We start from the raw sequence: 25,571 nt of genomic DNA, 5'->3' as shown, positions 1-25,571 counted from the left end.
TGCTGTGCTTTTCCAGCAACACACTCTCAACTCTGGTCTCCAGCATCTGCAGTCCTCACTTTCTACTAGTCCATTCTTCAACCGAGGTAATTGTGGAGCAGACAATAGCTGTGTTGATGATGAGGTTCTGATGCTTAGATTAGTCTAGAAAGCTTTGCAGTACACACCAGGCAGAGTGTGCTGCATAACTCTTGCATGTTGTGCTCTGCGCAATTCGAGAAATAACATGGGTATGTGATGGACTCTGAGCAGCTGGGAAAGTGGCACAAGTCTCCAAAGAGGAACAGACATTGAACAGGAGGAACACATCCTTCTGCATGACAGAAAGCAACAGCATGAAGTACAACAAGACAGACAGGACTTAATTGACATCTGGTTCCAGTCGATGTGAGCTAGGAACAGGGATTACTCAACGGCTGTCGACTTGTTGATTCTCGTAAGGTAAGCAGTCCCTGTCTGTTCCCTGAGGGAAATTCAGCTTCTGTTCTTGTTCATGTTTATATTGCTAAATAAAAGAGAATTTTTTGAATTATTTGAAGGCTTTCCTTTATGTGATGATCCCACATCGATCAATGAGAAGATTTTGGCTTACACTGGGAATTGGGAAAAGAATAATACTCACTTAGACGGGTATTAAGATGAAATTACGTGAAGGTCAGATGAGATATACAGCTGGCTTCTTATTTAACAATAGATGCTCAAACATACATTTGTATCTGTGATGAAGAGGCAGCCATGTTATCTATGTGCCCTGTCTTGGGTTAACATTCCAGTATGTGCATGGTAAAGGGTAACTCGACTGAATACATGGTTGGGCTTTAAAGACTGGTGCTATGGATCCCAAGAAGTCCCAGCAATGGCAATCACGTTATGCTGAAACAACTGGGAAAATACAATGAGTGGAGTGACATTAGGAACATAATGTGAAAAATTTCACAAGGACTCACAGAGAGAAACCCCAAATAAAGTGGCACACAGCTGAGTTCAGCAGATAGAATAACACATCAGCAAAGGCAGCTGTACAACTCCTCATGCCAACACGTACTGTAAAGGTTACTGCCTCACTGGGTGGGCACTGTGTTTTCATCAATCCCACTCTCTACAATGGCAATGTGGCATCAAGAAGGAGGGTCAGATATACAACCCAGTTCAAAGTTAACGTTGTTGACATTGACAATTAATTTTGCAGCAGATAGAGGGTTCAAGATATTGGAAAAAAGTGTTAAAGGTGTGAGGAAGTTCTCTTCACAGATTAGATATATGCCTAAAAATAAATGATTAGATTTCTACAATATGGAAACAGGTCCTTCAGCCCAACAAGTCCACACCGATCCTCTGAAGAGCAACCCACCCAGACCTATTCCCCTCCATTTACCCCTTAGCACAGCCAATTCACCTGACCTGCACATCTTTGGATTATGGGAGGAAACCAGAGCACTTGGAGGAAACCCACGCAGACACTGGGAGAACGTGCAGACTCCACACAGACAGTCACCCAAGGTGGGAATTGAACCCAGGTCCCTGGCACTACGGGGCAGCAGCTCTAACCACTGAGCCACCATGCCACCCCTCATATGTAAACAGGAAACATAGCATATGATCACAGCTGGAAAATTAAGTTACAAAAACCTTGAATGAAAGTTGCCAGAATGGACTTGCAGTTTGCTGTGGATCCCAAAACAAGCGAAAAAATAAGACATTGCAGATTCAGTCCTGGTTGGTGTACCAGGTTTATATAGAGAAATTTATGCTGTAACAAGGTCTAAATTTCACAGTATCTCCTAGCAGAACTTGATGAGAAAACAAATTGCATTTCAGCAATTTATAATCAAAAATCAACAAAGGAATGGCTGCACACTGGAACATGGAAAAAGCCTCCCATGAATATGATACACTAGCCAGTTCAAGTGATGAGCAAAGTTGGAGAGAAAACATTGGTAGTGAAGATAACTGGTCATGAAAAGAGAAGATTCACGCTTGTGCTATTGTGTATTTTTGTCAGCACCAAGTTTAAACCAGAGGTGATAATCAAGAGCAAAAGCATCCCCAAAAAAATTCCAAAACTGAGTAGTCATCCAGATTCATGATAAAGGAAGGATGAATGAAGCTGGTTTGAAAATATGCTTTGAGGAAAGTCAGGAGGTTTACACAAAGAATTTTTTTTTCTTGGACTTGATATCATTGTTGAGGATAATTCACAAAACAATGATAATGCAGCGATTCTCATTGGTATGACCAGATTTGTTCAATCAATGGGTCTTTCTGAAAAGAAGTCCTTTAAGGATAGCATGAGAAAAAAAAGTGGAATGGCAAAAGAGAGAAGACATTTGGCAAAAAAACATAATATGAGTTCCAGTGTTAGCAATGTCTCAATAGGTTGTATAGATTGGAATGAAATCAGAGTGCAGATCGTTGGCAAATTATTTGAGAAAAATGGGATATTCAAATGTGGGATATGCCACAGAAAATGATTATTCATGGAATGAAATGACTGGTGGAGACACAATTACAGATGAAGTTGATATTGATGATCCATCTGATGATACTCTTCAAGATGGAGATTGAGATGAGATTTTTGGATCTAACAATGAGGAGAATGGTGATTTTTATAGACTTTAAGTTATGTTCAGTGCACGTTCTGTGGCTAAATGGTATCCTTGCCCATCCTATGCAAAATTTGGGTGGAATTGCATAAATTTATATAGCTTCTGTTTTTAATGAATTCGAAAGATTGATTAATATTGTGTACAAATACTAATTGTTGTAAATAAAAAAATCAATACTAATATTAATGATATTTTTGGCTCCTTTTGCATTGGCTTTGGGTGTGGGGTTGGTGAAATCAATCTCTGACAAGGTAACTGATCAGCAGGTGTGCTACTGTAAACAGTTAGGTAGTGAGATGATGGGAGGCTGGATTACAACCCTCGAAAACATTACACATTTCTAAGTCATCCACCTACTTTTGATTAAAAGTTTGGTCACAGGAAGTTGTCCCACATATATACAGTACAGGTCAGTCTGCTATAACTTGTGTTTTATTCAATGAATTCGCTGTAACACGATTGATGAGTTGGGGGCACTGTTTCTGAAGTGCAAACTTTTAGAATGTGTATTGTCTGTAATGTGATTACATCGCCAATACTTTAAGCGCTGTTTCTCAAGCATGATTTTTTTTATAATGCAGGGTTGCACAAGAACATAGCCATTGGTTTATAGAAGAACTACCTGTACTCAGAAATATGAATCAAACAAATGAGTTTTAGAACAAAATACGTTGGCACAATGTGGTTACTTTATAATTAACCAGTAAGAATAAGTTCTTTAAATTTATCATGTATGTTAGTACATTAGAGAAAATAAAAGTCCAAATGTTCCACTGACTGGATTGTTGATGACTGGATGTAAGACTGAAATGAGTATTAGAACAATGTCAAAATCCTGATACATTGATCTGCATTGAAATTGCTTGGGACATTTCAAACTCCATTCAACAATTCCCCCACTCCCAGAACCTCTCTGTGAATGCTGCTGACTGAATGAAAGTTGAAGACTTTAGATATTCTGATATACTGACCTGGATAGTTATCGAGGAAATGTTCGACGGAAAGGATCTAGTCTAACTCCTGGATAACTTTAGATCTGACATCACAATCACTCAATTCCAGACAATCCCTCTGAACTCCCTGACTGTCTTCTGACTATCAACTATATCCTTGTCGACCCAACTACTGCCCAGACTGGATGACTACCTCACCCACTAACCATGTCACTCACCAACCATCCTATCCAACTGTTACCTCAGCTAATGGTCGCCTCAACCATCCACCATCCTATCCACCTGACATTTATGATCTCAGCCATTTATCCCCTACCCACTTACCCACCTCACCCAGTTATCCACTTCACTCATTCAATCCACTTTCCTTATTATTAATTACTCTCAGGCCCTTCTTCTCTGAATCTTTGTACTATTGCCCTTACAAGCTTTAATCCAAAAATAAAAATTGTACAAACTATGAGAAATAAAAATAATAAAATATTCACCCAACCTTACTCACCCAATCAGGTGCTTCCTCTTTCCCCGCATCGCTTTTTTGACACTCTTCCCAGACTGCTACAGTGTAATGCTGACTGCAGGGCACTCTTGCTGAACAGTTTCACTGTGATGCTGACTGCAGGATAGTGTTCACAGACTGCTTCACTGTGATGATGACCAACAGTATTTGAGGAGATGGAGTTTTTGAATATCGCAGAGTTCACAGATATACTGAGCTGGCATGAAAGAGTTGTTGAGGCCTGGGGCAGATCAACCATGATATTAATGAATGGCAGGGCAGGCTTGAGGGGCCAAAAGCCCAATTTCTCCTGTTTCTTCTGTTCTTGTATTTTCTGACGTAATGTGCTCTTTTATGTCAACTCGTACTTTTGAGTTAACTAAATATCTTCCAAACCACACTGAACAAGTAATATATGTCATAACTTCTACCTTATGTATAATGGCGTTACTTATCTGAGGTGAGTTTATAATGGAAATTAATGAGAATAGGTTGAAGAAGCTTGTCATGGTTTCTTGGCTCTTTTAACATTCAGAGATAAACATGTCAGATGTGTCTTTAAAAAGTTGTTTGATGACAAAATTTAAGTCAGAAATTTCTATTCTCTTTGGTAGGTTGGAAGCTTGTAGGCTGGAAGAGTATGCAATTAAGTCAGATTGGCTGATTGCTCTTGATAAACACAACCTCTGCCCAAGGAATCTTGAATCCAGGGAAGGCCTCCAGGTGATCTCAGCCTTTAGCGCAGGTCTTTCAGTGGCTGTCTAGCTAGCAGGTAGATCGGTGTTGCCTCAAACATTGATCTGCTTATGTTGTGTAAGGGCTTTGGGACCTTGGACCAACCTCACCATGATGTCAAGGAGCTGCATTTCCACAGGGTATAATAGTACAGTATATGCATAGTTAGTTAGCTCGAAAGTAGATAAATCAAAGGTGGAGGATTGATAGAATTCAGGAAACAGCCTCTTAATGATGTAGTGATAAGAATCAGGTATAACTCATGTCACTATGTATGGGTGTGTATACCTCTAACATGCAATACAAAAATGTCTATACTTGAAGATTTTACTATACTTTGCCTTCTCCTCAATCAGTCTGTCTTGAACTCAAGCTCTTAGGATGAAATCTTCTACAAAAGATGGTGGCAGCAATATGGCAGTGCTAAAGATCAAGAAACAGACTTGAAATTATCTGGAGAAAAGAATAGCTCAAAATAACCACTGCCGAAACATCACCGGTACAGCTTTAAAACCATGAGCAGCCAGAAAAACCATAACATGAACAACTGCTATGAACCAAAATTCTCTGAACAGAAAAGCCCTGCAATGAAATCACCAAGCTGACTGTAAGTACCATTCGCTGTAGTGAATAAAACCTTTTTAAAGTTTGTAAAAAGAGGAATAACCTTTTAAGAGAAATGAAAAAACCCACTTTACTTGGCCTGCCAAGAGATAAATTCAGATCCAGCAATCACAAAAAGAGGCAATTGCCAGGCTCCAGGTCAAAATATTTAAACTATTTCCTGATTTTGAAAAGGCTAAATCCCACAGTATCTATTAGAGGATGACAGTAATGCCAGGTAGAGCTAAATAGTTGACAAACATTAGCAGTAGAGTTAGCAACGTTGTTAGATTTAAGAGGAAACGTTAATATATTATGCAACAGCATGGCTTCAATATTCACATTATTTTGAAAACTTATCATGTATTGAAAAGGAAATGAAATGTTTGAAGTGTTACGTTGACTAACAAAAAAGTCTGATTCACCTTGCAGCACTTAAATTTGCAAGTATTCAAGTGTGGCTGAATTAGCTCAGATAATTAGTTCTAATGTCTTTAGGTGGTAATGAACAAAAGAGAAGTACAGCACAGGAACAGGCCCTTCAGCCCTCTAAACCTGTGCTAATCATCATGCCCTAACTAAACTAAAAAAACAAACTTGCCCTTATTTGCTCCATTCCCCTGCATTCCCTCCCTATTCATGTAACCTCCAGATGCCTCTTAAATGTCACCAACGTGCCTGCTTCCTCTATCTCTTCTGGCAGTGTGTTCCAGGTTCCTATTACTCTCTGTGTGAAAACCTTCCCTCACAAAGCTTCCTTAAACTTTCCCCTCTCACCTTGAACCTGTGTCCCCTTGTAAATGAAACTTCAAACCTGGGAAAAAGCCTTTGAGTATCCATCCTATCTATGCCTCTCATAATTCTGTAGGTGTCCTTCAGGTCTCCTGTCAGCCTTCGTCTTTCCAGTGAAAACAATCCTAATCTTTTTAACCTTTCTTCATAGCCAGTGCCCTGGAGACCAGGCAACATCCTGATGAACTTTCTCTCCACTCTCTCCAAAGCTTCCATGTCCTTCTGGTAGTGTGGCAACCAAAACTGCACATAGTACTCTAAATGTGGCCTAACAGGGTTTTATATAGCTGCAACATGGTTTGCTAACTCTTATAATCCGTGCCTCGGCTGCTGAAGTTGAGCATGCCATATGCCGTCTTAATTAGCTTGGCCACCTGTGTTGCCACTTTTGGGGAAGTGTGGACCTACATGCCCACATCCGTCTGTATGTTAATGTTCCAAAGGGTTTTGCCATTTACAGTATTATCCACACCTAAATTTGATCCTCCAAAATGCAATACCTCACATCAGTTTGGATTAAATTCCATCTGCATAGCTATGCCCAAGTTACCAATCTATCTATATCCTGTTGTATTCTTTCACAATTGTCAGCACTATCAGCAACTCCACCAATCTTCGTGTCAGTTAGTATTTAATTCACCAGTAGTAATCATAGATTGTTCTGTTAATTGCATTTTGGAATATTTGGAGGGAAGTCGCTGCTGGTGGTGAATCAACACATCTGGTGCACTTGTCCTTCGAGATACAAATGATCATGGGTTTGGAAGGAGCTGTTGGAAGAATTTCTGCAATGCACCTTGTACACATTGCTGGTGGTGCACTTTGTTGCTACTCAGCATTGAGGGAGGGAATGAATGGTGGATTCCTTTTTTATTCATTCATGGAAGTAGGCATTGTTAGCCACGCCAGTATTTATTACCCTTCACTAGTTGAGGCAATGTTGATGAGCAGTCTTCTTGAACTGGTGGAGTTCATGTGATGTAGATACACCCAAAATGCCATAGGGAGGGAGTTTCAGGATTTTCACCCAGCAACTCTGGAGGATCACTGATATATTTCCAAGTCAGGAAGGTGAGTTGCTTGAAGGGAAACTTGCAGTGTATCTGCTACCCTTGTCCTTCTAGATAGAAGTGGTCTTGAGTTTGGAAAGTGCGGTCAAAGGAACCTTGGAGAATTTCTGTAGGGCATCGTCAAGATAGAATTGCTTCAGGCATTGGTGATGGGGGGAATGGGTGTTAACCAAGTGGGCTGCTTTGTCCTGGATGGTGCCAAGGACTTGAGTGTGGCTGAAACTGCATTCATTCAGGCCAGTGGAGATTATGCAATCACACTCCTGATTTATGCCTTGTACATGGTAGACAGGCATTGGGGAGTCAGGAGGACAGGTAGTTGCTGGAGGATTCCTAGCCTCTGACTTACTCTTGTAGCCATTGTGTTCATATGGCTTATCCAGTTCACTTTCTGACCAGACTATTGATATTGGGGGATTTAGTGACTGTAATGCCATTGAATGTCAAGGGATGATAGTTAGATTTGCTCTTGTTGGAGATGTATTTGCTTGGTACTTCTGTGGTGTGAATGTTACTTGCCACTTGTCAACCCAAACCTGAATATTATTCAGGGATTGCTATATATAGATATGGACGGCTTCAATATCTGAGGAGTTATGTATGGTACTGACCATTGCTCAATCATCACCAAATATCCCAATTTATAACCTTATGATGGAGGGCAGGTTATTGATAAAGTAGCTGAAGATGATTAGACCTAGGAAGTATGTTGAGGACCTACTGCACAACGTCATGGAGTTGAGATGACTGACCTCCAACAATGACAACCAGTTTCCTTTATACTAACCATGATGCTTACCAGTGAAGAGTTTACCCTTGATTCCTATTGATACCAGTTTGACTACGGATTCTCAATGCACACTTGATCAAAAACAGCCTTGATGTCAAGGGCAGTCACTTTCAACTCACCGCTGGAATTCTGTTCTTTTGTCCAAGTTTGAATCAAAGCTGTGATTAGGTCAGGAGCTGAGTGGTCCTGGTGAAACCAAAACTCAGCATCAGTGAGCAGGATATTCCTAAGCAAATGCTGTTGCTAGAATATTATCAGGGCTCATAGCTTTTATAAAATCCAGTGCGTCAAATCATTTCTTGAGATCTCATGGAGTGAACCAAATTGGGTAAAGACAGGCATCTGTGATGCTGGGGAGCACCAGAGGAAGCCAAGATGGATTGTTCACATCAACATTTCTGTTTGAATATTATTGCAAATGCTTCAGCCTTATCTTTTGAGCTGATGTGCTGGCCTTCCATGTTATTGAGGATGCAGATGTTGTGAAGCCTCCTCCACCAGTGAATTGCTTAAATGTCACCACGATTCATGACTGGATGTAACAGGACTTCAGAACTTAGATCTGGTCTATAGGTTTTGAAATCACTATTCTTTGTGTCACATACAGCTTCTGCTGTTTTGCATGCAATTTATCCTGTTGTGTAGCTTCACCAAGTTTGCATCCCATTTTTCGGTATGCTGCAATCCAGTACTCTTCATTGAACCAGAGTTGATGCCCTGACCTGATGGCAATTTTAGAGTGTGGGATATGCCGGGCTTTGGGTTTACAGATTGTGCTGTTATATGATTCTGCTGATGACCCACAGTACCTCATGGATGCCCAGTCTTTATTTGATAGATCTGTTCGAAGTCTATCCCACTTAGCATAGTCATTGTGCCACACACACAATGGAGGGTATCCTCAATGTAAAGATGGAACTTTATTGCCAAAGGACTGTGCAGTGGTCACTCTTACTGATATTATCATGGAGAGATGTATCTGCAGAACATTGACAAGGATGTGATGAAGTTTATATTTCCCTCTTGCTGATTCCCTCACATCTGCGACAGACCCAGTCTAGCAGTCACGTTCTTTAGAACTCAACCAGCTCAGCGAATAATAGTACTGCTGAGCCACTCTTGGTGGTGAACATTGAAGACCCCCATCAAGGGTACATTCTGCCCCCTTGAAATGTTCAGTGCTTTCTCCAAGTGTTGTTCAACACGGAAGAGAACTGATTCTTCAGCTGTGGGAGGTCAGTACATGTAATCAGCACTGGGTTTCCATGCTCTTATCACAAATAGATTTTAAAACCCCATTGTGTTTCCATTTTCCCTCCATTTCAGATCAGGCTAAAGAATGATATACATCTCATTATGTTGCTGATCAGTAATTCCAGTGTTGATCGTGACAGTTCAGAAGGAAAAAGTTAAAAACGATCGCCACCCATTTGACTGTCACATTCTTATCGGCTACTAATGGACTCAATTTGCTTGCTACAATTAGATGTATTACTTATTTATATTTAATATTAACTGATTATCTGATCATGTGTCAGCTTTTAACAAAACATCATATCTTACCACTATTTGGACTGTTTCCAAGTTACATTTCATTGAAACCTTGAAATACATATAAAGGATTTGAGAGTGCAATGGAATTAATTGGAGAAATGCCAACTTAACTGAATATAATGGAAAATACAACAACTAATATGTTACTGTATAACAATACTGTTTAAGTGTACATTCCCAATATCAATATGCCCTTTAGGAGGTATGTAATCTCTATCTCTATCAATTTGTTTTCAAATGTTGGTTTTGGTACTTCAATCTGCAATAACCATGATCAAGGTCATTCACAACAATTCCTTTGTGAACGGTTAAAACAATTTTTTACATGTTACCTTCAAACTGATACATAGAACGCATTTAGATTAAATTGGTTTAAATCCAAAACAGGCAGCTAATAAGTTTCAGAGTTAATTTCTTTGCTATCTTCCACTTAAACACAAATCCTTATCCTATTCCTATCCTGTTTTTCACAAAACATGGCATAACAACTACTTGTATTTTTTGAACATTTACCATAGTGAAATCTCCCAAACAGGGTTATCAAACAAACTTTGACATTAAGACTGGTAATGTGACCAAAAGGCAAATAGATAGATTTTAGAGAACATCTTACAGGAAGAATGATAGTTACAGAGTGTGACAGGCTCATGCAGGAATATCTGGAGCGTAGGACTCAACAGCTGAAGGCACATCTACCAAAGGCACAGGATGCCAGACTTGAGGAATGCAGACATTGCACTGGGTTGTGGGGCAGGAGGAAGTTGCAAAGGTACAGAGCCATGGAATGATTTGTAACCAAGGACGAGATTTTTAAAATCAAGATGTTGCTCCAGTGACAGATAACATAATTTAGCAAGCGTATAGTGATGGGTAACAGAATTTGGTGTGAGTTAGAAAAAGGTCAGCAGAGTTTTGTATAAGCCTACATTTATGGATGGCGGAAAATGGAAGGCTGGTTAGGAATGCATTGGAATAATCTAGCCTGGAGGTTATGGCAGCATGGATCATGGAATCATATAGTACACAAGAGCTCCTTCAGTCCATCGAGTCTATAACACCGAAAATATATGACTACTGACACTGGTTCCATAGTGACACTTCATGCTCATCCAAATACCTTTTAAAGGTTCTGAGGTTACCCAGGCAGTGCTTAATGGCTGAGCGATTCAACAACAGATGATCTAAAGTGGGGCTAGAATAGGACACTGTTAAATAGATAGAAGCAGGCAATCTTTGTGATGTCACAGATATGTGGTAGGATTCTCTTTTTGAAGTCAAATGCAAAGAAACTGGAAAAGATTCAAGCACCAGGTCGAGAGATGTATTCAGTGGCTAGAGAATGGAGTTTGCATTAGGGACCACAGACAATTGTTGTCATCTTACAACATTTATTTGGAGGAAGTGTCTGCTCATCCAGGATTGGATTTTGGATAAGCATATTATTGCCCATTTGAATAATTTATGGAATAAATATAAGTGTTGTAATTATTATTGCTTCATTTCAAATGGATTAGCAACTGCGATACCATGGTGCAGACAGGAATAAATCTAATGGCTGTAATAAATATAACACCTTATGAGAAAAGTAACCTATTTATGTTTTATTTCGTTGTCACAATACCAACATACCTCTAAAGTGCAGCATCAAAATGAATGGATTGAACAAATGTATATTGCTACAGAACTTGGCTCAGTGAAAAATTAGTCAGCTTATTCGAATTTACTAGCTGAATAAACAGAAATTAGTCACTGGTCTGCTGAAGATAAACATGACTTATTATACCAATAACAATAAAGAGTACAAACAGTGATGGAACAAATATCACACAGGAGTATTAATATACTGATCCTGAACAGATGTGTGTCAGTACAAATTTAAAATTGGTTTCACTGGCACTCAAATGTCATTGACAAGAACACAACCATCCACAGTCACCACACTCAAGTCACCACTCTAAAATATCAACAGAATTCATCAAGTGATGAGAAATGAAATTGAAAGGGATTACAAACAGCTCTTATAAAAGAATAGGCCCTGGTCCTTTTGGTGCACTCCTGCCCCAACTCAAGGGTGAGAATTCAGATTATTTTAGTGTCCATTTTTGAGTTTCATTTAAGCTTTCAAAATGGTGCCCAATAGCTTTTTTTTTCAGTTGTGCACAGAGAGGGGTGTTTCTCGCTGGGCCGCATTTATTGCCAATCTCTAGGGAGGTGAATTGCCTTCTTGAACTATTGCAGTATATGGGAGATAGGTACATCCACAGAGGAAGGGCTTTCCAGCATTGTGACCTAATATTATTGAAAGAAAGGGAATATAGTCCCAATTCAGGATGGTGTGTAGGTTGGAGGGAACTTGCAGATTGTGGTGTTCTCATGCATTTGCTGCCTTGTCCTTCTAGGTGGTTTGGAAAGTGGCATCGAAAGTGCTATGGTGGAGTCCTCCAATGCATTGTGTAGATGGCACACACTGTTGCAACTATACATTGCTAGTGGAGGAGCTGAATGTTGAAGTTGGGTAATGGGGTATCAATCAAGAGGCTGTCTTGGTCTGATTGGTGCCAAGTTGGTGAAGCTGTACACATCCATGTAAATGGAGAGTACTCCATCACACACCTGATTTTGGCTTTGTGGAGAATTTTTAAAATGGACAAGGAAAGTCCTTACACAGTCAGGAGGCAAGCTCTTCCCTTCAGAATAATACTTATATAGCTCATCCAGTTTAGATTCTGGTCAATGGGCTAATCCCCCAGAATGTTGAATGGTGGATTTCGTATTGATAATGCCAGTGAATGATAGGGGGGGATTTTCTATTGTAAGAGATGGGCAGTGCCTGGATCTTGTGTGGCATGAATGTTACTGGCCACTTACCAAAACAAGTCGTGCTGGCCTTACTGCATACGGACACAGTCTGCTTTAATGTCTAAGAAAACATGAATGTTGCATGCAGACTCACGTGTCATGAATCAGTCCACACACAATAGTAATGAAAGTGTTTGCACGGGAATAGTAAATGTCCACCACTCCCTACCTCAAAAGCTGTTTTGCTGCTCTTACATTCCTCCCTATTTCTGCAAGCTCCTTTAGTCCCTACATCCTTCCCTATCTCCATAACCTTTTCCAGCTGAAGACTAGCATTTGTGAGGACAGGAATAACGGAGGAGGTTGAGTTGGATCAACTACTCAGAACTTGTAGCTGAGGTTTATTGCAAATGCTTCAGCTTTATCTTTTGTGTTGAAGTATTACAGTGCTATAATATTGAACACAGACCATTCCTAAGTTACTTTCAGTTGGGATTCAAAGCATGCTTTAAAGGTTTACAACATTTCTGCATCACATACAAGGGACTTTCAGTACAGTAGAGTACATTACAGATAGTCCCAGTAAGCTCCTGCTAGCAGGAATACACATTGTACCAGCTACAGATGTAAAGCCTAGACATTTCTAAAAGCCGAAAGGTTTCTGATGCAGAATCAAAATTGTTACAACACTAGCACGTAGAATACAAGATTTTTTTTTATTTTCAAAGAATAGTACTAAATTAAATGTTCCTCAATCTATAAAACATGTCATAATCAGAGTAAAACTTGGACTATCAATATACAGCTTCCATAATTTGATTATCAACTGATCACAGATTGACGCAATCCCAGGCAAACTACATGGAATATATAAAATCATCACCTGTAATAGAATAGAATCTTTTTAATCAGGAGGTACTGAAATTCTGTGAGGTATCAAGAAATTTAGGGCGGCATGGTGACTCAGCAGTTAGCACTGCGGCCTCATAGCGCCAGGGACCCGGTTTGATTCTAACCTCGGACGCCTGTCTGTGTGGAGTTTGCACATTGTCCCCATGTGTGCGTGGGTTTCCTTCAGGTGCTCCAGTTTCCTCCCACAATATAAAGATGTGTAGGTCATGTGAATTGGCCATAGTGTCCAGGGATGTGTAGGTGAGGCGTAAATTTAGTGTAAAGGGGAAATAGTTTGGGTGGGATAATGTTCAGAGGGTCAGTGTGGACTGTTAGGGCCGAAGGGCCTGTTTCCACACAGTAGGGATTCTATGGGATTCTATGAAATTCACATCTCTTGCTTTACTCATGCTTGCTTGATAAATTCAGCTTTTCAGAGAGAAGAAGTCACCTGCAGAGTATTCAGATTGAAAACAGGTAAGCTTGGAATATACAAATGAATAATAATACAACTTGCTAGTGGGTAGCAAAGGGAGAGAAAGCAATATTGATTAGTAACAGCACGGGGTACTGAAAGGATTTGCTCTCCTCTCCCCCACCTCTCTCTCTCTCTCTCAATCTCATAAACCAGCACCTGCAAAGGAGCAACTTGGAAAAGAATCATCATTCACCAAGAAATCAAGGTTATCTGCAAATTTAATCACTCTTGAGAAACAGGACAACTACTAAACTTTTGGAACTCAGGTTGCATTCTCACAACTCAAGGACTCAAAAATCTTTAAAACACAAATGCCTTTGCCTTTCTGACTGCACTCTATGATCATCACAGCTCTAGGGTCGACAACTGTGGAGGGAACCTGCCCTACATTGGAGTTATGGTAAGGTCACTCTGGTGGTATTTCTGTGTAGAGGACTCAGACACACTGAGTATCTCCTGCCCATGGCTAAGTGCACCCTCCTCGGTTTGAACTCTCACAAAACTGAGGGTGAAGGTGAAAAGCTTGGCCATCTCTGGACTTTACTTAGAGGACACTTCCAGGCTGCCTGTATGTGATTCCTCTTTTAGCTGGACGTGTACCAACTCCAACTTGTCTCTTTGTGAGGAAGGGCACCTGCAGTTAGGTCAAGACTCCTCATTTCCCTATTTCCTTGCCGTTGGTGCCAGCATACTGGAGCATTTGGAGACTTGATAGTGAAATACTCATCAATAGATACTCCAAACTCAAACCTAGAAAACAATATTCACTGAGATGTCAGTATCTGATCTGGTGGGGGTTCAGGAAGCAGCTTCTGAGGCATCTGTGCTGTTATGAAGTTGAAGGTGTGCACTGTACTTTTAAGAGAGAGTGAAAGCTGGCAAGCACTTGTCATATGACTGATTAGCAGGCACAAAGTATACTGGACAATTTGAAGATGCAACCTGTGGTTGTAACCCAGATACCTGAGTGGTTTTCACAGCAGTTTGAATTTAACCAATCAGTTTAAATTATGCTCCAAGATACGAAAACACAATCAAATTTGAATTTTATTGTTTTGACAACATCTAACGAATGAGATGATCCAATGTTTGGGGTATAAAAAGCAGGCATTCTGGACAGTTATCCAGGAGAAAAGAGCACCATCTGCCATTGTCAGACTAACTGATGGAAAACACTCTCTGTCAAAGGTACCTTTTTCATATGAAACAGCTTTGCAGCCGAAGACCAAAGACAACCCAGGGACATTTACAAACAGAGGAAGATCAACACTGGAGACGACAGCCATTGCCTGGCTTTGAAAAGATTAAGTTGCTGTAAATTTAATAGGGGCTTTATTGAATCAGTAGATTAATATAGAGTGGGAAGTAAATAACAAATCTTTAAGAGAAAGGAGGCATAGAATTGTAATTATTTGTTTAATGTTCGCTTTTGGAGTTAAAGAATAAAATTGCTATTTTTTCTTTAAATAGTGGAATTGGGTAGTTCTCTGTCACTTATTCTTTAACAGATTACGAGGTGAGGTGCGCCTTTCTGTGTGTTTGGTTTCATTAGCAGAAGGATTCACCGCTGTATAGTAACAATGCTTTCTTCCTCAAAAGTGGACTGTGCATCTCGTGCAGGGTAGCCAGCTTAACTAAGGCCACTGCGGACATCACGCTGTTTATCTGCAGGAGTCAAAAGAGAAAATGTCACAAGCAAGGAGTAGAGGTTGTGGCATGTTAACACTAAATTAGAGAGGTGGCAATGAAAGGATAGCACAACAATGAATACGGCATCTTATTTTTTTTTTAGATTATTAGATTAGATTACATTACAGTGTGGAAACAGGCCCTTCGGCCCAACAAGTCCACACCGACCCGCCGAAGCGAAACCCACCCATACCCCTACATTTACCCCTTACCTAACACTACGGGCAATTTAGCATGGCCAATTCACCTGACCCTGCACATCTTTTTTGGACTGTGGGAGGAAACCGGAGCCCACGGCACGGTGTTGGGACTTGGAGTCCTCTGGGACTTTGTTGTTGGGACTTGGAGTCCTCTGCATCTCACCAGGAATGGTTCCCGTCTTCACCAGCAAAAGCCAGGATCTTCTCCTTGTATGAGCAAGGAACAGAATATCAGGCACCCCACCATCTGTCCCTGCCCTTTTCAGCTTTGTTATGGGCTGTTTTCTTCTGTACTGAGGGAAAGGGAGAGATTGAGTGAGATGAAAGCGGATGACACTGTTGCAGGTGCAGCTGCAAATGGGAGAATGATGTTGAGGTGTCCCAAGTGAGTAAATAGGCAGTGCAGGTATAATGCAAGGTTAGTAGGCTGGGGGTTGGAATGCGTAAGAGTGAGTCGAGGAAGATGTTGCATGTGATAATGAGAGTACAAGAGCATTAGCCTTGGTGGCAAGTGGGTGCAGTAGCAGAGGTAAAGTGTGAGGTTGCAGAGGGAAGATGTTGTCAGCTACTCTGGGGGAGCAGAGATAGTCATTCACCTTTTTCCTGTATTGCTGGGCTTTGCTCTAACTGTGGAGATCACAGTGGCCGTGGCAGCAAGATAAGACCAGGCTGACAAGGTATGGTATTATGGTGTCCTCTGGCAGTCCACTGGGCAGAGGTTGTCCCTCTTCTGCACCACCCTGTCTACCAGGACTGCCAGGTCCTCATCCCTAAAGAAGGGAGCCAATTTGCCCTTAACTGCCATTCCCACGCAGAATGAATGAGATTGTGCAGGGAAACCCTGGACTGCCAGCACTTAACTGGGTGCACAACATTTTAAATGAAGCAATGGAGCTAGATATACTGGCAGGTGCAGGAATACCCAGGCAGTGTGTACTTTCAGCTGTAGCAAGTGGGAGAATTGGGTCAGCATTGGCTGAGAGGGGCAACACAAAGATGTGGAATGTCTTTAATGCAGCAGATTTGATACAGTTGTGAAAGAAAACTTACTGAACCTTGCATAGAGAAACTGACAAAAATGTCACTTTGTCAAAATATGGTAAGATTTAGCCCAATGCTTACCAAATCAACTAATGGCTTTAGAGTCGACCATTTTTATATAACCTGACCCACTGAGGCTAATTCTTGGTAGGATTAGATTAAAAACTAGGATTTTAAATGATTCTGGTACATCCTAAACAAAGACCTGCTGAATCCCGAACCAGTTTTGCCATTTTTTTTCAAGCGTTATTTATTTTAATAAATCATGTATTATAGTTGATGTCAGCTTGTATAAAACAAAAATAGTTTTAAGTTATCTATGACTTTTATATGAATGTTTGACCTGGCAGTTTCTTTTCAATTTCTTTCAATATAATTTATTTTCAACAATTCTTTTTGCAGTGATCTTGAGTTACCATTTCATGTATGTAGATGTATAATGGACAGCTAATATCCATTTTTCATTATATCACCCTTACAATTTCTCGAAAGTCATCACATGTGCAGCAGTGGTTTCTGAAGGTTTTACACTCAAAAGATGTTGGTGTAAATGATGGCTACCCTTGCCAATTGAACAATAATTAATTTTCTCAACAAAAAATTACAATTTCAAACTTTTCTTCAATGTTTATTCAAAGCAGAACTGTAAATTTACATATTGCAACAATTTTGTTGCTTATTGGACTAAGCAACAGTATGGGAATAATATCATTAAGATTTTAGAACAGGAGTTCTATCATGTACTTTGTAAAAAATTGGAAATGTTGCCTATGTCACTGAATGGTAATGAAACTGAATTTCAGCACTGATGGTCTTGTGGTCATGAAGCAGAAAGTCACATAAGTTAATTGGGTGTGCTCTCTAAAATTGGTCATATTGCTGCTTTGAGTTGTCTGGCAGAAATTTTGTATCTCTGTGATCAAGCCACATTGAAATATGCAAAGTGGTGCCAGCATCATGATACATGCCGAATGCCTGCACTACATTTTTCTGCCTGGCAATAATTAGACAATAAAATTATTGCTCTAACTCCCTGCAAAATATGATTTTGTTGTTTTCACATACATCATACCAATTGCATAAAATTTATAATATCCAGCTGCATATCTTTTTTTTTGCATTGTGCTCATTGATTTCTACTGCATCCTCAACAAAAGAATATAAATAATCCACGCTTATTGCATTTTTTTTTGTTTGCTGAGTGCATTTGGCTATGTATTCCTTCAGCACTCTGGATTACTCCATCGGTTTTCCAGCAATGCACAGAGATTTTATGACATAGTGTTCACAAAAATGCACATTTTGAGCAATAAATTCAGATAAAGGCAAGTGTAACCTGCAGATTATTAGCACTGCTGTGAGAACGTTTGAAATTTATAAATTTTAGAAAATCTATGACCTAGCAAATAAAAAAATTGAAAATGTATTAAATAATTTATGAATCGAATTAATCATGACCACATCCTGCATCATAAATTGCCTGCATGTCCCCTACACTAAGTAGTTCCCTGGCTTGCTTCTAATGCATAAGCTTTTTTTATTTTCAACTGGAAAGGTTTAATTCTTATTTTGAAAATTCTCCAAACTAAAAACTGTAATTATTTCTCATAGACTTGGCATTATTGTCTTTTGTTATGGTCTGAATAGTTGGAATATAAATTAATCACAAGCTTATTAAAATACAGCTATTTTAGACGTTAAAGAAAGTAGCTAAGGAAATCCTGTTAGTGCAAATGTTTATTCAGTAGGGATTGTATAATTGAGTTCATGAATGTACATACTTCCCACCTGCTCAGTACAGCATTTGGAACTTCTGAGCGCATCTTAGTGGGTGGATTGGCTTCATGCATTAGAATCTAACATGGAAGTCTGGCCATTAGTGTTACTTAAAAACAGTCAATATTGCCAAGCTAACAGATTATTCACTACTGCATTAGTCTCACCTAAAAGTAAAATGAGCACACAAAATCATTTTGGTCTCTCAAGTTGGGAATGAAAGCAAAAATTAACTATTGATATAAAGGAGCTGAATTCTTGTCTCAGACAGGGAGAGGCATAAGATTATTTTTAAAATGTCACATGACATGCATACAATCGAGGTACTAAGAACTGGTTATTTCATTTGCAGAAAACTATTCTACAAGTTGAAATATAACATACAATTGCAGCTAAGAAAGACCAAAGTAACAGCATTCCATAACAATACCACATATAATATATATTGTCAAAAATCATAATGATTTACAATATATCATGGTGACTCGAAACAAAATCCAAAATTGCTGGAAAAAGCCAGCAGGTCTGGCAGCATCCATAGACACAGAAAGCAGAGTTAACTTGGAGCCCAGTGTCCCTTCTTCAAAATTGTTTTTTTTTGTCACAGTGATTACTTGGGATTCTGGTGTGCCTCAGTTTCATTGGGTTTTGTACTATCAGGAACCTGGATGTAAGGCAGCATTAACTGAGGTTATGGCAGCTGATGACATTGCCCACAATTGACTACCTCCTCCCAAAAATCTGTTGCAAAAGTCACTTCTGAACATTAGTCCCTCAAAATGGGTGCCTTTCCTCCCTGAGACCCTGCAGAAGGACTTTCAACACAAGGCCAATAAAACTGGACTTTCTTAGTAGAATTCTCAAACTTGCGCAGTTTTGGCAATGATCAGCTAACTTTGTTTGCCCTTCATGATTTCAAGCATTTCATTGGACTAAGAGGCTTTCAGGTGTCTGGTGATCTAGGAGACAGACAAAGCATATATATACGTCTGTTTCCATAACTAGTTTCTGCTGGAACAAGTTGTAGCCAGTCGCTGTGCAGCTACTAAATAAATAAAATCACCTTCAAATCAAGCAGGCCTGACCAGGAAGCTCTCACATACTCACTGCCTGCTTTCGGCATACTGGAAGCATTCACTGGTTCATAAACAACCTAGTTAGCTATGTTATGAGCATAGCTTCCATGTTCGTCAAGTCCTGGAGCGGGACTCAAACTTGGAACTCTGATTCAGAGGCAAGACACTACCTAATATGGCACAAGATCTGCATCTTTCTAGTGTTTACTTGGCTGTTAATTGCAATTAACATCTGAGTTAAACTGCATGAGAAATGTATGGTGAAAGGCCAGGGGGAATGCATACGGGTGGATGCTATTTGGAGGGTTGGTGTGGACTTGATAGGCCAAATGGCCTGCTTCCACACTGTATGGATTCTCTGATTCTATGATTTATTGCCATCCTTTTACATTTCCTGCGCTGGCAAAAAGGAGCGATGTAGTTTAGCCCACCAACTAAATCCAAGGCAAATAAATGTAAACCAGCACTCTCTCAAAAATTCTCATGAGCCAATTAAATTTGTCAATGATTGGCAGGTTAACAGAATTTCTTGACTTATATCTGATCTGCGTGGATTTTGCAAAAAGTTTTATGTACAAATAATATGTAACAAAATGACATTTTTGCCATTATGGGTTTGCAATAAATGAATGTATTACATTATCAAAGTTAGTTCATTTTGTTAGTATTATACTGAATCGCCATCTGTTCATGACTTTGGTAAGATTTTTTTTATTTCAAAAATATACTTTATTCATAAAATATTTTGATGATCTGTACAATTGGTGATGCCATTCATGGGCGCACCATGCATTTCTTTACATACAGAGATCGGAATTAATGATTCATATATACAGGTCTGTATGTTTGCCATCCATATATTTAGCTACTGGCAGTACACTTTTTTTTATTTCAAAAATATACTTTATTCATAAAATTATTGGACCTCTATACAATTGGTCATGCCATTCGCGTGCACACATTACATTGCTTCACATACAGACATCAAAATTTATTTTTCCTATATACAAGTCTGTACATTTACCATCCAGCTCTTCTGCTGAGGTGTCAGTGGAGCCCAAATGACTGGGTGGGCCTCCTGTTCTTCTTAGGCAGGCACATGTTACACTGTGGTCTTTCCCCACCGCGCCTTGGCGGCAGCTGCTCCAACCTTCAGCGCATCCCTCAACACATAGTCCTGGACCTTGGAATGTGCCGGTCTACAACACTCAGTCAGAGTCAACTCCTTCAGCTGGAAGATCAACAGGTTTCAGACAGACCAAAGAGCGTCTTTGACTGAGTTGATGATCCACCAGGCACAGTTGATGTTCGTCTCGGTGTGCGTCCCGGGGAACAGACTGTAGACCACGGAGTCCAGCGTCACAGCGCTGCTCGGGACGAACCTAGACAAACACCACTGCATTCCTCTCCAGACTTCTTCTACATTGGCACATTCCAGAAGGAGGTGTGTGACAGTCTCGTCCCCTCCTCAGCCGCTTCGAGGGCAGCGTGCGGTGCAGCAGAGAGTCCAGGCATGCATAAAGGATCTTACAGGTAGAGCCCTTTTCACCACCAGCCAAGCCATGTCTTGGTGCTTGTTGGACAGTTCTGGCGATGAGGCATTCTGCCAAATGACTTTGACAGTCTGCTCAGGGAACCGCTCATTAGGATCCGTCCTCTCCTTTTCCCGAAGGGTCTCAAGGACACTACGTGCTGACCACTTCCTGACGGACTTGTGGTCAAAGGTGTTTTTCTTCATAAACTTCTCCACGAAGGACAGGTGATACGGAACGGTCCAACTACTCGGAGCGTTCCGCGGCAGCGAGGCCAGGCCCATCCTTCGCAACACCGGGGACAGGTAGAACCTCAGTACGTAATGACACTTGGTGTTTGCGTACTGGGGATCCACGCACAGCTTGATGCAGCCACACACAAAGGTGGCCATCAGGGTGAGGGTGGCATTGGGTGTATTTTTTCCCCCGTTGCCCAGATCTTTATACATCGAGTCCCTTTGGACCCGGTCCATCTTTGATCTCCACATAAACTGGAACATGGCCCGGGTGACTGCAGCGGCACAGGTTCTGGGAATAGGCCAGACCTGTGCCACGTATAATAGCAATGACAATGCCTCACACCTGATGACCAGGTTATTTCCCACGATGGAGAGCGACCGTAGCTTCCATCTGCCCAGTTTCTGCCTCACTTTGCTGATACTCTTCTCACAAGATTTGGCGCACTCCCCAGACCCCCCGAACCAAATACCCAGCACCTTCAGATGGTCAGTCCTGATGGTGAAGGGGATCGAGGATTGGTCGGCCCAGTTCCCGAAGAGCATGGCCTCGCTCTTGCCTCGGTTTACCTTGGCCCCCGAGGCCCGTTCGAACTGGTCACATATGCACATCAGTCTGTGCATGGATAGCGGATCCGAGCAGAAAACGGCGACATCATCCATGTACAGGGAGGCCTTAACTTGTAGGCCCCCACTGCCAGGAATAGTCACCCGTCTCAGGCTTGCATCCTTCCTGATGGACTCGGCAAATGGCTCTATGCAGCACACAAACAAGGCAGGAGAGAGAGGGTAGCCCTGTCTGACTCCACATCTGACTGGGAAGCTATCCGATTCCCACCCGTTGATTGAGACTGCACTGACAATGTTGGCGTAGAGCAGTCTGATCCAATTGCAGATTCCCTCCCCAAAGCCCATTTTGGAGAGAACATCTCTCATATACCTGTGTAATATCCTGTCAAAGGCTTTCTCCTGGTCCAGGCTGATCAAGCAGATGTCCAACCCTTTGTCCTGGACATAGGCGATCGTATCCCTGAGGAGTGCGAGACTCTCAGCGATCTTCCTGCCTGGCACAGCACAGGTTTGGTCAGGGTGAATCACCGACCCCAGAGCAGACCTGACCCGGTTGGCGATAACCTTCGACAAAATTTTGTAATCTGCATACAACAGTGAGATTGGTCTCCAATTTTTGAGTTCCTCCCTCTCCCCTTTCCACTTGTAGATGAGGGTGATGATGCCTTTCCTCATGGATTCACTCATGGTACCTGCCCGAAGCATACTGACATACACCTCCAGCAGGTCCTGGCCAATCAAGTCCCACAGAGCAGAATAGAGTTCGACCGGTAAGCCGTTGCTTCCGGGAGTTTTATTCTTTTTGAAGGACTCGACGGCCCTGGTCAGCTCGTCCAGAGATAGCAGCTGGTTCAGCCTCTCCCGTGTTCTGTCGTCTAACACCTCTGTGCGTCTTTTTTTATTTCGAAAATATACTTTATTCATAAAATATTTTGTTGATCTGTTCAATTTGTCATGCCATACATATGTATGGCATACAGAGACAGAGTAATAATTCATATATACAGGTCTGTACGATTACTATCCACATATTTAGCAGGGGGGGTCAGTGGAGCCCCCTTACTGCGTTGGATCCCTGTGCTTAGGCAGGCAGACATTACACGGTGGTCTTTCCCCACCGCGCCTTGGCGGCAGCTGCCCCAACCTTCAACGCGTTCCTCAACACGTATTCCTGGACCTTGCAATGTGCCAGTCTGCAACACTCAGTCGAGGTCAACTCCTTCAGCTGGAATATCAACAAGTTTCAGACCGCCCAGAGAGCGTTCTTCACCGAGTTGATGAACCTCCAGGCACAGTTGATGTTCGTCTCAGTGTGCGTCCCAGGGAACAGACCGGAGAGCACGGAGTCCCGCGTCACGACGCTGCTCGGGACGAACCTCGACAAACACCACTGCATTCCTCTCCAGACTTCTTCTGCATAGGCACATTCCAGAAGGAGGTGTGTGACAGTCTCGTCCCCCCCGCAGCCGCTTCGAGGGCAGCGTGTGGTGCGGCAGAGAGTCCGGGCGTGCATAAAGGATCTCACAGGCAGAGCCCTTCTCACCACCAGCCAAGCCATGTCTTTGTGCTTGTCGGAAAGTTCTGGCGATGAGGCATTCTGCCAAATGGCTTTGACAGTCTGCTCAGGGAACCGCTCATTAGGATCCGTCCTCTCCTTTTCCAGAAGAGTCTCAAGGACACTACGTGCTGACCACTTCCTGATGGACTTGTGGTCAAAGGTGTTTTTCTTCATAAACTTCTCCACGAAGGACAGGTGATACGGAACGGTCCAACTACTCGGAGCGTTCCGCGGCAGCGAGGCCAGGCCCATCCTTCGCAACACCGGGGACAGGTAGAACCTCAGTACGTAGTGACACTTGGTGTTTGCGTACTGGGGATCCACGCACAGCTTGATGCAGCCACACACAAAGGTGGCCATCAGGGTGAGGGTGGCATTGGGTGTGTTTTCTCCCCCGTTGCCCAGATCTTTGTACATCAAGTCCTTTCAGACCCAGTCTATCTTTGATCTCCATATAAAATGGAAGGTGGCCCAGTTGACTGTGATGGCACAGGTTCTGGGAATAGGCCAGACCTGTGCCACATATAACAACACGGACAATGCCTCACACCAGATGACCAGGTTTTTTCCTGTGATGGAGAGCGAACGTAGCTTCCATCTGCCCAGTTTCTGCCTCACTTTACTGATACGCTCCTCCCAAGACTTGGCGCACGCCCCAGCCCCCAAATACCCAGCACCTTCAGGTGGTCGGTCCTGACGGTGAAGGGGATCGAGGATTGGTCGGCCCAGTTCCCGAAGAGCATGGCCTCACTCTTGCCTCGGTTTACCTTGGCCCCTGAGGCCCGTTCGAACTGGTCACATATGCACATGAGTCTGCGCACGGACAGCGGATCTGAGCAGAAAACGGCGACTTCATCCATGTACAGGTAGGCCTTAACCTGCAGGCCCCCGCTGCCAGGAATAGTCACCCCTCTCAGGCTCGCATCCTTCCTGATGGACTCGGCAAATGGCTCTATGCAGCACACAAACAAGGCAGGAGAGAGAGGGCAGCCCTGTCTGACTCCACATCTGACTGGGAAGCTATCTGATTCCCACCCATTGATTGAGGCTGTATTGACAATGTTGGTGTACAGCAGTCTGATCCAATTGCAGATTCCCTCCCCAAAGCCCATTTTGGAGAGAGCATCTCTCATATACGTATGTGCTATCCTGTCAAAGGCTTTCTCCTGGTCCAGGCTGATGAGGCAGGTGTCCAACCCTCTGTCCTGCACGTAGGCGATCGTATCCCTGAGGAGTGTGAGACCCTCAGCGATCTTCCTGCCCTGTACAGCACACGTTTGGTCAGGGTGGATCACCGATCCCAGTGCAGACCTGACCTGGTTGGCGATCACCTTTGACAAGATTTTGTAATCTGCGTTCAATAGTGAGATTGGTCTCCAATTTCTGATTTCTTCCTTCTCCCCCTTCCGCTTGTAGATGAGGGTGATGATGCCTTTCCTCATGGATTCACTCACGGTACCTGCCCGAAGCATACTGACATACACCTCCAGCAGGTCCTGGCCAATCAAGTCCCACAGAGCAGAATACAGCTCGACCGGTAAACTGTCGCTTCCGGGAGTTTTATTCTTTTCGAAGGACTCGAGGGCCTTGGTCAGCTCATCCAGAGATAGCGGCTGGTCCAGCCTCTCCCGTATTCTGTCGTCTAAGCTCTCCGTGATAGAGGACAGGGACGACTGGGAGGCCGCGCTGTCGGTCGGCTTCGCGTCATACAGACTGGCATAGAAGGATTTGCTGATCCTCATGACGTCAGCCTGAGATGACGTTACCGAGCCATCTTCTTCCTTCAGGCTGCTGAGCACAGAGCTCTCTTTGTGTACCTTCTGGAAGAAGAAACGTGAGTACGTCTCGTCCTGCTCCACCGAGCGGACCCTGGACCGGAAGATTATCTTGGAAGCCTCCGAAGCAAAGAGCGAGGCTTGCTGGCCCTTCACCTCCTTGAGGTCCTCCGTGACATCCACCCCCATCGTCTACAGCAGGTGCAGGTTCTGCATACTTTCCTGGAGCTGGGACAGTTTTCCCCACCTCTCTCTCGCCTCCTGAACACCTTTGAGGATGAAGAACCTCTTGATGTTCCCTTTTACTGTTTCCCACCAGTCCGCTGGAGACTCAAAGAGGGGCTTCAC

Source organism: Chiloscyllium plagiosum, chromosome 12, assembly GCF_004010195.1.
Source record: "Chiloscyllium plagiosum isolate BGI_BamShark_2017 chromosome 12, ASM401019v2, whole genome shotgun sequence".
Lineage (NCBI taxonomy): Eukaryota > Metazoa > Chordata > Chondrichthyes > Orectolobiformes > Hemiscylliidae > Chiloscyllium > Chiloscyllium plagiosum.
The sequence above is the reverse complement of the archived record's forward strand: the minus strand, read 5'-3'. Positions refer to the sequence as shown.